Genomic DNA, 11,627 nt, shown 5'->3' with positions numbered 1-11,627 from the left:
TTTTTTTTTTTATTTATGGAAATGGACAAACCTTATTAATTCACATAAATATGGGAGGAACTACCTACTCGACTCTTTAGGCAAGTTTCCACCACATAAGGAGCTAACATTCCATTTCATAAGAACACATTCAAGCATGTTCATTTAATTCACATCATGAAGTCAAGTATGTCATATTACACACAATGCATAACATAGGAGAAAAATCCTCATTTAAAATACACATCATGCAACATGAGAAAATAGGACTACCTCTACGAACTCAATATGCATGAAACTTAGACACATTACATTTCATTGGAGGAATTTCCTTCTCCAACTCAAATCATGCTTATCATCCCATCTTAGGCCAACTATGCCATTACTTCTCAAAAGCACATTTAAACCATTCACCTCATGAATCACATAGGTTTCTTACTGTAATTTCCTATCAACATAAGGAACATGAGACATGAAAACTCATTTTACGTTAAAACATGACTTCACAAGAACATATTTATCATAAGGAAATCATGAGAAAACCTAGGTCACACATGACTCCTAAAACATAACATAACCCCATCTAGGAACTCTTGGTCTCAAGCTATAATAGGAATGGAAGAAACAGATGAGGATGTTGGGATTTCAACAAGCCATGATTTCTAAGCACACCATCCCCTCCTTAGGAGGAAACCTTCACTACCACCCTCATGAAAACTTCTTTCAAGCACTCCTCAAGACGTCACAAAACTCACATTTTGCCCTCTTTGAAAAAGTCTATGGTCCTCATCATCTAGAAATACCACCCTCATATGACACAATAAGTACCAAATCTAAAATAGGAAGAAATTGCATTCAAATGTCATCTTACTCAAAAGGTGAAAACTAATACATACTCAAGAGTACCAATTTCTTCTAACTATCCGAGCCCTATCATCAATAAAACACACCAAGTATGCAACCCATCAATACTAAGAGTTACATCAAGGTCTAACTTGCCAAGTTCCACCAAGTCAACAAGAGTATTTCTAGGCAACAAGGTAAATGGACATCTTCCATAAACCCTTCTTACTAACCTTTAAACCATTAACCGAGGTAAAATCTGTAAAAGGCTCTATTAATTCATCCGAGGAACTCTAAGCCTCATAGCCTCATAAGGCATCATACAAGATAAGGTAATACCGGAACTCAACATAGCACTTACTCTCACATGAAATTACCAATCATACCGGTACCTTCATCCAAAAAGCATTCCAAGTCAACCCTAGTAGCATCCCTTTCTAAGGCGTTCACTAGGATATCACTTAAGGTCTCATATAAGTCTACCACTCCGGTTCTAAGTTGTTCAAACTCATTAAACCACATAACGTGAGAATCCAAGCAAACCTATTTCATAAACATCAAGGGTGCTCAATTGACTTTACCATCTAAGCACATTATCCCTCACTTGGGGTAAGCCTAAACTATCTCATTACAACATTCCTTCTTCTAAATTCTTAGGTCAGAGCATGTCATAACTAAACCTTCACACTCACCACACAACATGATTCTAAGCCATAAAGTATTACACTTTTAATCTCCTTCAAGGAGTTTACTCACTCAACAACCCTAGGCACCACCTAAGCACTTCTATTCATCAAAATCCAACATATTCTAAACTCATTAGGGCTAAGTTGGGTTATACCAATAACCACATATGGCCATAACTAAACCCATGAATACTAAAAACAACGCAAAAGTTCACCATATCCTAGTTATCAAGTCTCAAAAGACAAGTATTATCGGAATTAGTCCTATAATTTTCATCACCTTAGATATCTCATCTATTGACTCTAGAGGATCTTCCTCTACCTTTGACCCATATAAATTTCGAAATTCAATAAAACATATAACACATACCAGAACCCTTAAGATCCACTACCACTCACTCTTTGAGACTTAGGGGTAGACATCCTTCCTTGGTTAAACCTTAGAGGAACTTAGAAGAGTTTTGACCAAGAAACCTTTCTCTTTCACTAAAGTTGGATCAAGACAACTCTAGACTATTTCAACCCTCATCAGCACTTTTGGTGGGGTCTACCAACCAACTATGCCTAGGTATCATCTAAGTACCTTACTCAAATGACCATACTTAAGATCAATCTTAGAGGACAACTAACCCTTTGAAGTTGGTCAACACCTACACTCTTCTACCTTACCTTAACTAGGTGGTACATGCAACCTCAAAGTCAACTTTAAAACACAACATAAATCAAACATGACCTCACAATTACCTTGCTAGGTAGGCACACTATATACCCCCTTGGAAGTAAGCCTACACAAGTTCTTCTAACCAACACAAAGGCAATTATTAAGCATTAATCATCAATCTATTTCATCAAAGTTCACAAGTCACATAGACATAATTGGCATCACAACCACTCGCTCCTTCTAGCAAGAACCCTTCAAGTGGTCCTACTCTAAACACCATAAGACAAGGAATAAGAAAGAGAGCTTACAGATCTATGACACAACTTAGAGAATGAAGAAGTGAAGTATCCTAACGTCCTATAGCCTCTTGCTCATTGATGTGTCGCGACTCACACCGATGAACAAGACTTTACTAGACGTGGTTTGAGACATCCTAAGACCATTTCAAAACCTTATGCTTTAATACCAAGTTTCTAAAGACCCGAGAGCACCCCCTAGTCGTAACACGGGGTACTCAACCTCTCGGAGGTCTTATACAAGCCCTTAGCATATCATGAACATTAAAGCATATGAAAATAGCGGAAAATTTAAAACTTTTCTTTACAATCGAAGTCTTCGTAAAATAAGAGAGAGTTTATGACCCTATGTCTCAAATCATCTATAACATTTAGAATAACAACTCTTTCATAACAACTCAGGGACACGACCCTAACATAATAATTACTAGGGACACGACCCTTACGCAAGTCTAAAGACATAATACATAGAGACATAAAGACATAAGAGTACGAGGTAGGTTCATCCTCGAAACTATGAGGACTCTCCAAGTCTTCATTCCCAAGCTCCTTAGAAACCCAACTTCCAAGCATAAGACATCACATCACCAAACCCTACACTTTGTAAAAATGTAGATTAAAATATGGGTTAGTTCAACACACGTACTAAGTATGGAAGCCATGCATAAAAACCATTAAAACATGCTTAAAAGGGGACATTTAGTTGAAACCATGCTTTATGCGCATTTTGAACATCATCCTGAAAGACTTGGAGAATCACAAGTCACAAGCAATTCACATGTAGTTCATCAAAGCACAAAGGATAATAACATCACCATAAGCATAGTCTCTAAACATAATCTTAATACAATATTACTCATTACAAGATATACTACTCATGCCTATTCAATCATTAAGACCATTACTTCATAATATAATAACAACATAAGTAACCCTAGGTTCTACTTGTGCAATGCATAGGTAGGGTCCACAGTCCTACCTACACAAAGTATTACCTTTGGATCACCATACTCATACTTATAATACATTAGTCTTATCCATTGGTCATATACATAGTAAAGGTGACATTCACAAACATTAGTTCATATCAAGAAAAGTCAATCATTAACATAATACAATTAAAGCATGCATTATTCATAATAATCATAATAAGATAGAACAACACCATTAAGGCATAGTTCATACAACATGTTCATATCATACATCTTAGTCATAATTCAAATAGTCCATATCATAGGTAAACCATCTTCATAATGAGCATACATAACATAGCTTCAGTATACATAAGTCATAATCATCATAATCATAAGAGAACACTACTACAACCATCCCTTAGGAACCCATAAGTGCAATGTGCAAGAGAAGTCCCATACCCTCTCTTACACTATGTAGAAACCCTTAAGAAAGCCCTAGTAAGAGTTCACACTTTCATTTACGTTTACTTTTACTTTTACATTAGGGAAATATTGCAATAACCGACATAGACTATGAGAGATACTTGGAATCCGGTGTTCTACTCCTACACCGAAAAGAGAGGGTTAAAACTTCCCTAAGATGTAACCATTCGTACATAGCTATCTAGGTGGATCCACTAATCTAGTGTCCTATGTGGGCACATAGTTAAGGGTCAAGCAGATTGCTTCTAGAAACCCTAACTTACTAAACATGGGGTTTTCCATCTCATGAGACAACACATACCATGGGTAATCCGGACATGCTAAATGTGAGGAAACCCATGTGGGGATCCGGACTTACTAAATGTGAGACCCCCATCTCATTTACATGCCCTTTTGGTGCTAAGCATCTAATTCCCTTTTGTAATCATCTTTAGTCATCACATAAGTTCACATTACCCTTTACTAGACTCTTATGTAGACATCTTACCATAGTAGCTCATATGTGTTCATAAGTGAGTAACAATCCTTTCACCTTAGAAACATTTAGAAAGTGAGTAAACCTTTCACTTTACATTATACTATAATCATGAGAACTACCTTTTATTCATATAGCAATCATACCATAACATACATACATACATACATCCTAACATACATAGTCATAGCTTCATGGTCATGTACATTTCATGCATAATAGTATGTAAAGGTGCATATGAGAATTAGCCTTTTAATTGACACCATAGACATATCATATTTATATTTATCCATGGAGTGTGTGCGCGCATGATTGTCCTCACAATGGCACAACGACAACAACATTAACATCATAGACACCTCCCTTGTCAATGACGNCTCCCTTGTCAATGACAGGGGGGGGGGGGGTCATAACATATATATAATATCCCAACTCATGCTCATTTCCCATATATTGCATTTAAGGATCTTAGATCATGTATGTCACATATCTTATATTCATCATTCAAGTACATCAATCATGGCATGTATCATTTAGGGATTACGTGGGTAGGGTCCTTCCACAAGAGAACCTCATAAAATTCAACATATAGACCATACCATGTTTGTAACATTTGATTCATATTCATAATGTATCATACTTAGTCATATCTGGGGTTGTAGGGAAGAGGGACCTTGTCTCAACACTACAATTCATACTAACAAGTAAGCACCTCCATCATAAGTGGATCAAACCATTCATTCAAAGGATATATAATAAGTAAACATCTCCCCCACAAGTGGATCAACAATTCAATAGAAGGCTACTTACCTAATGAAAACCTTCATTCATAGCCATTAAGGCTTTCCTCAAGATTCAACCCTATTTTCTTGATATTCGTACGTCATATAGGATAACCTCATAATACAATAATAAGTTTCATCATAACATACTAGATTTTCATCCTTCAATCATCATTTAACACAAGCTAGGGTTTAGAATTGAGAAAGAAAAGGGAAATCATGGGTCTTGTGGGGAATTATTCAAAAACCATAAGTGTTACATGAATTCAATCACAAACATTCATATATAATCATAAATAACCATTATAGATCAATGGAATCGACTTTAGAAAGAGACCCACGAATTGGGATTGAAATCTACAATTTAGGGGACTTTGAAAACCATCTTTGGAAGGACCACTTGGGGAAAGGGATCCCAAGAGTGAAGAACAACCATACCTTAGTTAAACCCTATGAATTTCGTGTGAAACCTCCCATCTACAATCCCTTGCTAAGATCCTTCCAGGTTCTTCAATGGAGTCTTGAGTTGAGAGAGTTTTGAGAGAGAATTTTGAGAGGGAAAAGAATTGGGTTATGTTTTGGGGTCTTGACTTGTGGTGAATTAATGGATTAGTTTAGGATCCTATAAGCTTATATAGTCCATTAATTAACCACCTAACCGACCTCCGTTTAACCCTAGTTAATAACTAATTAAAATATTAACCCGCTTCTTAACTAAAAACTTCATAAAACTGGCAGCATCTACGCCCTCCACCTACCGACCGTAGGTGGAGTCACGGACCGTCGTTTGGCCTTCATAGTTCTGACAGTGCTTCACTATTTCGGGAATAACGTTTTACTCCAAGATCTGAATAGGGAAAACTCATTGGCGTTAGAAAGAGGACTCATATACCTTTCATTGGATAGGTAATGGCTCTCCTAATTCATTTTGAGCTATGAGATATGACCATCTAAAGTTGACCTCACTCCTAACTTAAAACTAAAAACTCTTTTTAGGGGACTGTTTTGAAGGTCTTGGTTCTAAATGATTTCATGACTTAGCTTAAGGTCTTGCTAGCTTATGAAGGTTAGTAATCAACTAGCTAAACAACCTCTTAAGCCCTTAGTCAATTAACTAACTTAATCCCTAATCACCAACTTAAGACTAGAAGGCTGGAAATTGGCAGCACCTACGGCCACCCACCTACGGACCGTAAGTGGAGTTACGGCCCGTGCTGTGCTCTCGTCATTGGGTTCAGAGAGGGAGATTGGGGAGTTCTTGGTGGGGAGACTAAGTCTCAACCTACGAGACCTACCTACGTGGAGTAGGTCAAGTGACGGCCCGTCACTACCCTTCGTAGGTCAAGCTATTTTTTGACAGCTCTTGGCCAAAGGTTGGGTCCTACTCAAGGACCCCTTGGGTAGTCCTTGGGGGTTCGTACCCGGTTGTTTGGACCCTAAACATGTCCATATATGAATAAGAGTCAGTCCTATGGGTTTTAAACTTCAAACAACACACCAAACACCATGACAAGACACTAGCACCAAAGACTAGTTTCCGGACGTCATGGTCGTTTCTTGACGTTTGACCTCTCGAGTGACCAAACTAACTTCAATAGCCATTTTTCATCATTTAAACATGTTTCCAAACATAAACTAACATGTGATGCTCTAGGTCAACCTAATAGATTCAGTCAAGCCTTAGCTAGGTCTTACTAGTTTCGTACGAGGCGTTACACCTACATTCTAATCAAATGTAGGGTGTTGGAGATTGCGTTGCTTTGGATGCTAGGTTTCTAAGCCATTTTAAGACTTGAATAATTGGTGAGTCCTCATAGTTTCGAGGACAAACCCGCTATGTTCCGTTTATGCCATTTCTTATGTTTTAGACTTTATATGGGCTGCGTCCCAAGACTTTTATTCATGTTATTCATATATGGTTTTGAGACAAACTTAGTAAAGACTTCCGCTTTTATGAAATGTTTTCGATTGAATGTTTTAAAGAAAGTTTTAAATTTCCCCTACTTTTCTATGATCGTATGTTATGATGATGCTAAGGGCTTGTATTTGACCCCTTCGGGGTCGAGTACGCGGTGTGACGTCTAGGGGGTACCCCTGGGTCGTGACATTTATTCCAATCCAAAGTCTTAGAACGTCATTTAGCATATAAACTCAATTTTTAAGTCTTCCAAAATACTCTTTGACTCCATTATCAAAATACGTTAAAACTCACTCAATTTCTAGGTTCAATAGAGCTTTAAAAAAATATTAGGTCATCATTCAAATTCACGTTGATCTTGTTGTTTCTTGAAAATTATTTTTCACACCTACCTAGCCGGCGTTAATAAATATTTCATCAATTTCAAGTCAATTTTAAGACGTCTTTATTTCTCAGTAGGGCTTTTCAATTAAACCTTTCAAAAGGTATATTTGAATCTTTACTCAAATCATGTAGTTTACTTTGTCGAAATTCCTTTCTTTCGTAAAAGTTTTAGTACACAAAATGATGAAAGTTTTTCCATTTTTTTATGAGTCCACGATTTGGACTCATTTAGGGCTATATTTTGATGAAATTAGTGTCCTCAAATACATGTTTTATCTCTATATCTAATGAAAACCTTTAAGTTTCAGGTATTTGAAGTTCTAGGGAAAGCATGGACACTATCGAGCAAGAAGGAGCAAAAGAAGCTAAAAGAACGAAGATCTGCGAATCACCGAACCCATTCGGCAAATCGCCAATAGATTGCAAATTTGCCTTTTGTTCCAGTGTGCTGAGCCCTGAAGGAAAGGAGCAAATCGGCGGTGAAAACGAGCAGTCAGCATATCGCCGAGCGACTCCGCGAAGTACTGCTACATCGCCCAATTATCCAGGACACAAAGATGCTGAAGGCAACTGATGAAAGGTGACGAAGTAGACCAAAGGGCGGATCGCCGAATGCATAGGCGATTCCCACTAACGTCGCTGAAAGATCATTCAGAGCACATGTTCTGATAACTATAAATACTAGTTCAGTTTTTATTCTGAAGAGGGAATTTTTACCTTCTTTTTACCTAGTTTTTAGATTATTATGTTTGAGACAGAGTTTTGGAGATATTCTCTCTAAGTTTTAGAGAGGGTTTTCAAGAACTTAGAGTTTTCAAAGGGTTTCAAATTCAAGGAATCGGACTTGGGTCTCTAGGATTCTTTACCTTCGGCTTGATTTAAGACATAATCTTGCATACCCATTGATGGAAACTGATACTGGTATACGTCTTTATCTCTTTTACATGCGTAGCAAACACCCCAATTCTTAGGGTGTGATTTTGTAAATATGGGTTAGAGTAGTTGTTGGGTCTTGCTTCATGATAGTCTATTCGTAGTTTAAATGTGATTTTGTTTAGTGGTTGTGGATGTACTTAATGAGGTTGTAGTTGCAAATATAATCTCATACATGTGTTTTCGGTTTGCTCGAGAGAAAGGTCGTAAAAGTAAGACCACTAAATTGATGGCCAGTGTGAGTGGGTCGACATGAGGTTTAGCTCGAAAGAGTGAACCCTAGTCCCATGTCCACACACTCAGCTCGAGAGAGTGAGTGGGTTAAGGTGGAGGTTGGTCTTCATGCGGCAAGTGGGTGTCGGAGAGAAACTCATTTGAAACGGGGTAAGTTGCTCGACAGAGAACCTATCCCCCTTAAAGTCTACCCATTCCATTCTCGGATGACCCTGGTTCTTACCTAGCTCAAATCCTATCTAAAGCTGGCCTAGCAAAAAAATTCTAAGTCAATAACTGGAATGTTTTCTGGCTCAAATTCATTCCTTATGGACCTACTCATAAATATCATGTCCGGTCTTTATAATAGATATCAATTTACCCATCACCCGTCCCCGAGTGACCAACCAATAAAATTGGGCTAAAGTAGAAAAGAGGGTAGTACCTAAAATCTCGAACAAGTGAGAATACTTGTCTCGCATGTCCCTTTATATCTCCCAAGTATCCTTTCTTCTCAACTTGATGATGTTTCTAGTGAACTTTTACTGATTTGATCACATTTTCCTCATATATCCAAATGAAATATTGCAACGGGTTCCTCTTCATATCACAAGTCCTTGTCCAACATGATTGAGTCCCATTTAGTGATGTAGTTTCCATCCCCATGGTACCTCTTTATCATACACACACGAAACCCTGAATGAACCCTACAGAAGTTGGGAGGCAGCGGTAACCTATAAGCCACTGGCCTGACACCTTTATGAACTTAAAATAGACCAATGTGATGAGGGGTAAGCTTACGTTTTTTACAAAACCTCATGTCTTCTTTCATAGGTGACACCTTCAAAAGAACCTATTTACCAACTTGAAAAGCCATGTCACTTACCTTTCAATCCACATACTCTTTTTAATTAATTTGGGTTACCTATAGCTTAGCTTGAATCCCCCCATCCTTTCCTGAGCTTCCCAAACCAAATCAACACCCAAAGGTTTCACATCTCCAAGATCAAACTAAACCATGGGATATATCCATCCTTCTGATAAAGTGCTTCAAATGGTGTCATATCATTGTTGCAATGATAACTATTATAATAGAAAAACTCATATAATGGTAGAAACTGATCCCAATGGACCCTCAAATCAATTACACATTCCCTAAACAGATCTTCCAATACATGAATAGTCCTCTCTTACTGATTGTTAGTCTGTGGGTGTACAACTGTACTGAAAGTGAATTGAGTACCCAATGCCTCATGCAACTTACCCCAAAACATCAAAGTAAATTGAGTGTCGTGATTTGAGATGAGGGGGCACCCCGTGAAACCTCACTCTCCCCTTTACCCAAGTCTTCATCAAAAATTAGGATTTGTAGTCCTGTAACGACCCAAGAGCCCCCCTAGTCGTTACCAGAATATTCGACCTCTCGGAGGTCTTATACAAGCCCTTAGCATTCATCATAGCATTTATAAAAAAAAAATAGAAGAAAATTTAAAACTTTTTCATAATATAACACAAGACTTAAATAGTCACCTCATTTAAACCTTTAATACAAATCGGAGTACTACGTCCCAAGGTAGCCATCTTAAAACACGACTACAACACAAGAGGGAGATTGCCCTTACAATACAAAAGAAACTACTATCTAGTACACTGAACTTAAGGAAACTCTTTAACATAAATGTCCCTGAATCTTTAAGGACACACCCGAACATGGTAATAGTAAGTCAAGCTCATCACTTCTAGGAAAGGCCCTTTAGCCACCACCACCTACACTTGGTGTAAAAAGATGAAGAAGAATGGTGTTAGTACAAGAATGCACTAAGTATGATAACCATGAAAAACATGCTTTTAGAAGGACATATAGTTGGAAACCATGCATCATGCCTTTTTAGAGAAACTTCAAGAACACTTTGTACAATAGGCACAATATAAACCACATACATCATCATACACATGGAAACCATTCATAATAGCACATAGAGCCACTTATAACATTTTAGGCACATTCAATGCATACAATACATTACCTTCCTCTTTATCTTAACTCCTTTCCTCAAGCAACCCTTAGGGAATACTTGGTGCAATGTATCACCTTAAGGTTACCAATGGTGAACTTACATATAGTCTTCATCAATCGAACTACATATATTCATAGAGTCATAAGCACACCATAAGACATAGTCTTCACATAGGAACCATCACCTAAGACAACCCCCAAGTCACACTAGTGAAATGTGCAAGTAGCATTCCATAACACTACTCACACCAAGTGTTCCTAGGAAGCCACCATAGACTAAGAACATCATATTCAACAAGTCATAACATCTTCATTTAACATTAGACATAAGACCAACATCCTTCATAACATCATATAAGGACTCATTCCTTTACTACATCATTAGTTATAACCCATTTAGTTCATATCATAGGTAAACCACCCTCGCAACCCCTTCACAAGCTCACTTGTGCAATGTACACATGGAGTCCCATACACCCACATATACTAAGCAAACCCATTAAGAAGTCATAAGTGTAATTCACATGCATAATTTCATGTCTTGACATAGGTAAAGTCAACATTAACATTCTTTCATATTAACATACATAGACCATAGTCTTCATTACATAAAGAGCCTAATCAAAACCTCCCTTAGAGTACACTTGTGCAATGCATAAGTAGGGTCCATAGTCCTACCTACACTAAATAACTCTTGAAGAAATCATGACTAGAGTTCATATTCTTATCTTAGTTTATTTCTTAACTTTTGGGAGACATTGCCATAACAGACATAGACCATGTGAGCTACATGGAATCCAGTGTTCTACTCCCACACCGACAAAAGAGGGTACTACTTGCCAAAGTAGGACCTACATACATAATAAGAGAGGGTACTACTTGCCAAAGTAGGACCTACATACATAATATCTATCTAGTGGATCCACTAAGCTAATACCTATGGGGGCACGTAGTTATTGAATAAGGAGATTGCAACTAGAAACCTTGACTCACTAGGCGTGGAGGTTTCCATTTCATGAGACAACATCTATGTTGGGAACTCG

This window comes from Solanum stenotomum, chromosome 5, assembly GCF_019186545.1.
Source record: "Solanum stenotomum isolate F172 chromosome 5, ASM1918654v1, whole genome shotgun sequence".
In the NCBI taxonomy this organism is placed as follows: Eukaryota; Viridiplantae; Streptophyta; class Magnoliopsida; order Solanales; family Solanaceae; genus Solanum; species Solanum stenotomum.
This window is presented reverse-complemented; position numbering follows the sequence as displayed.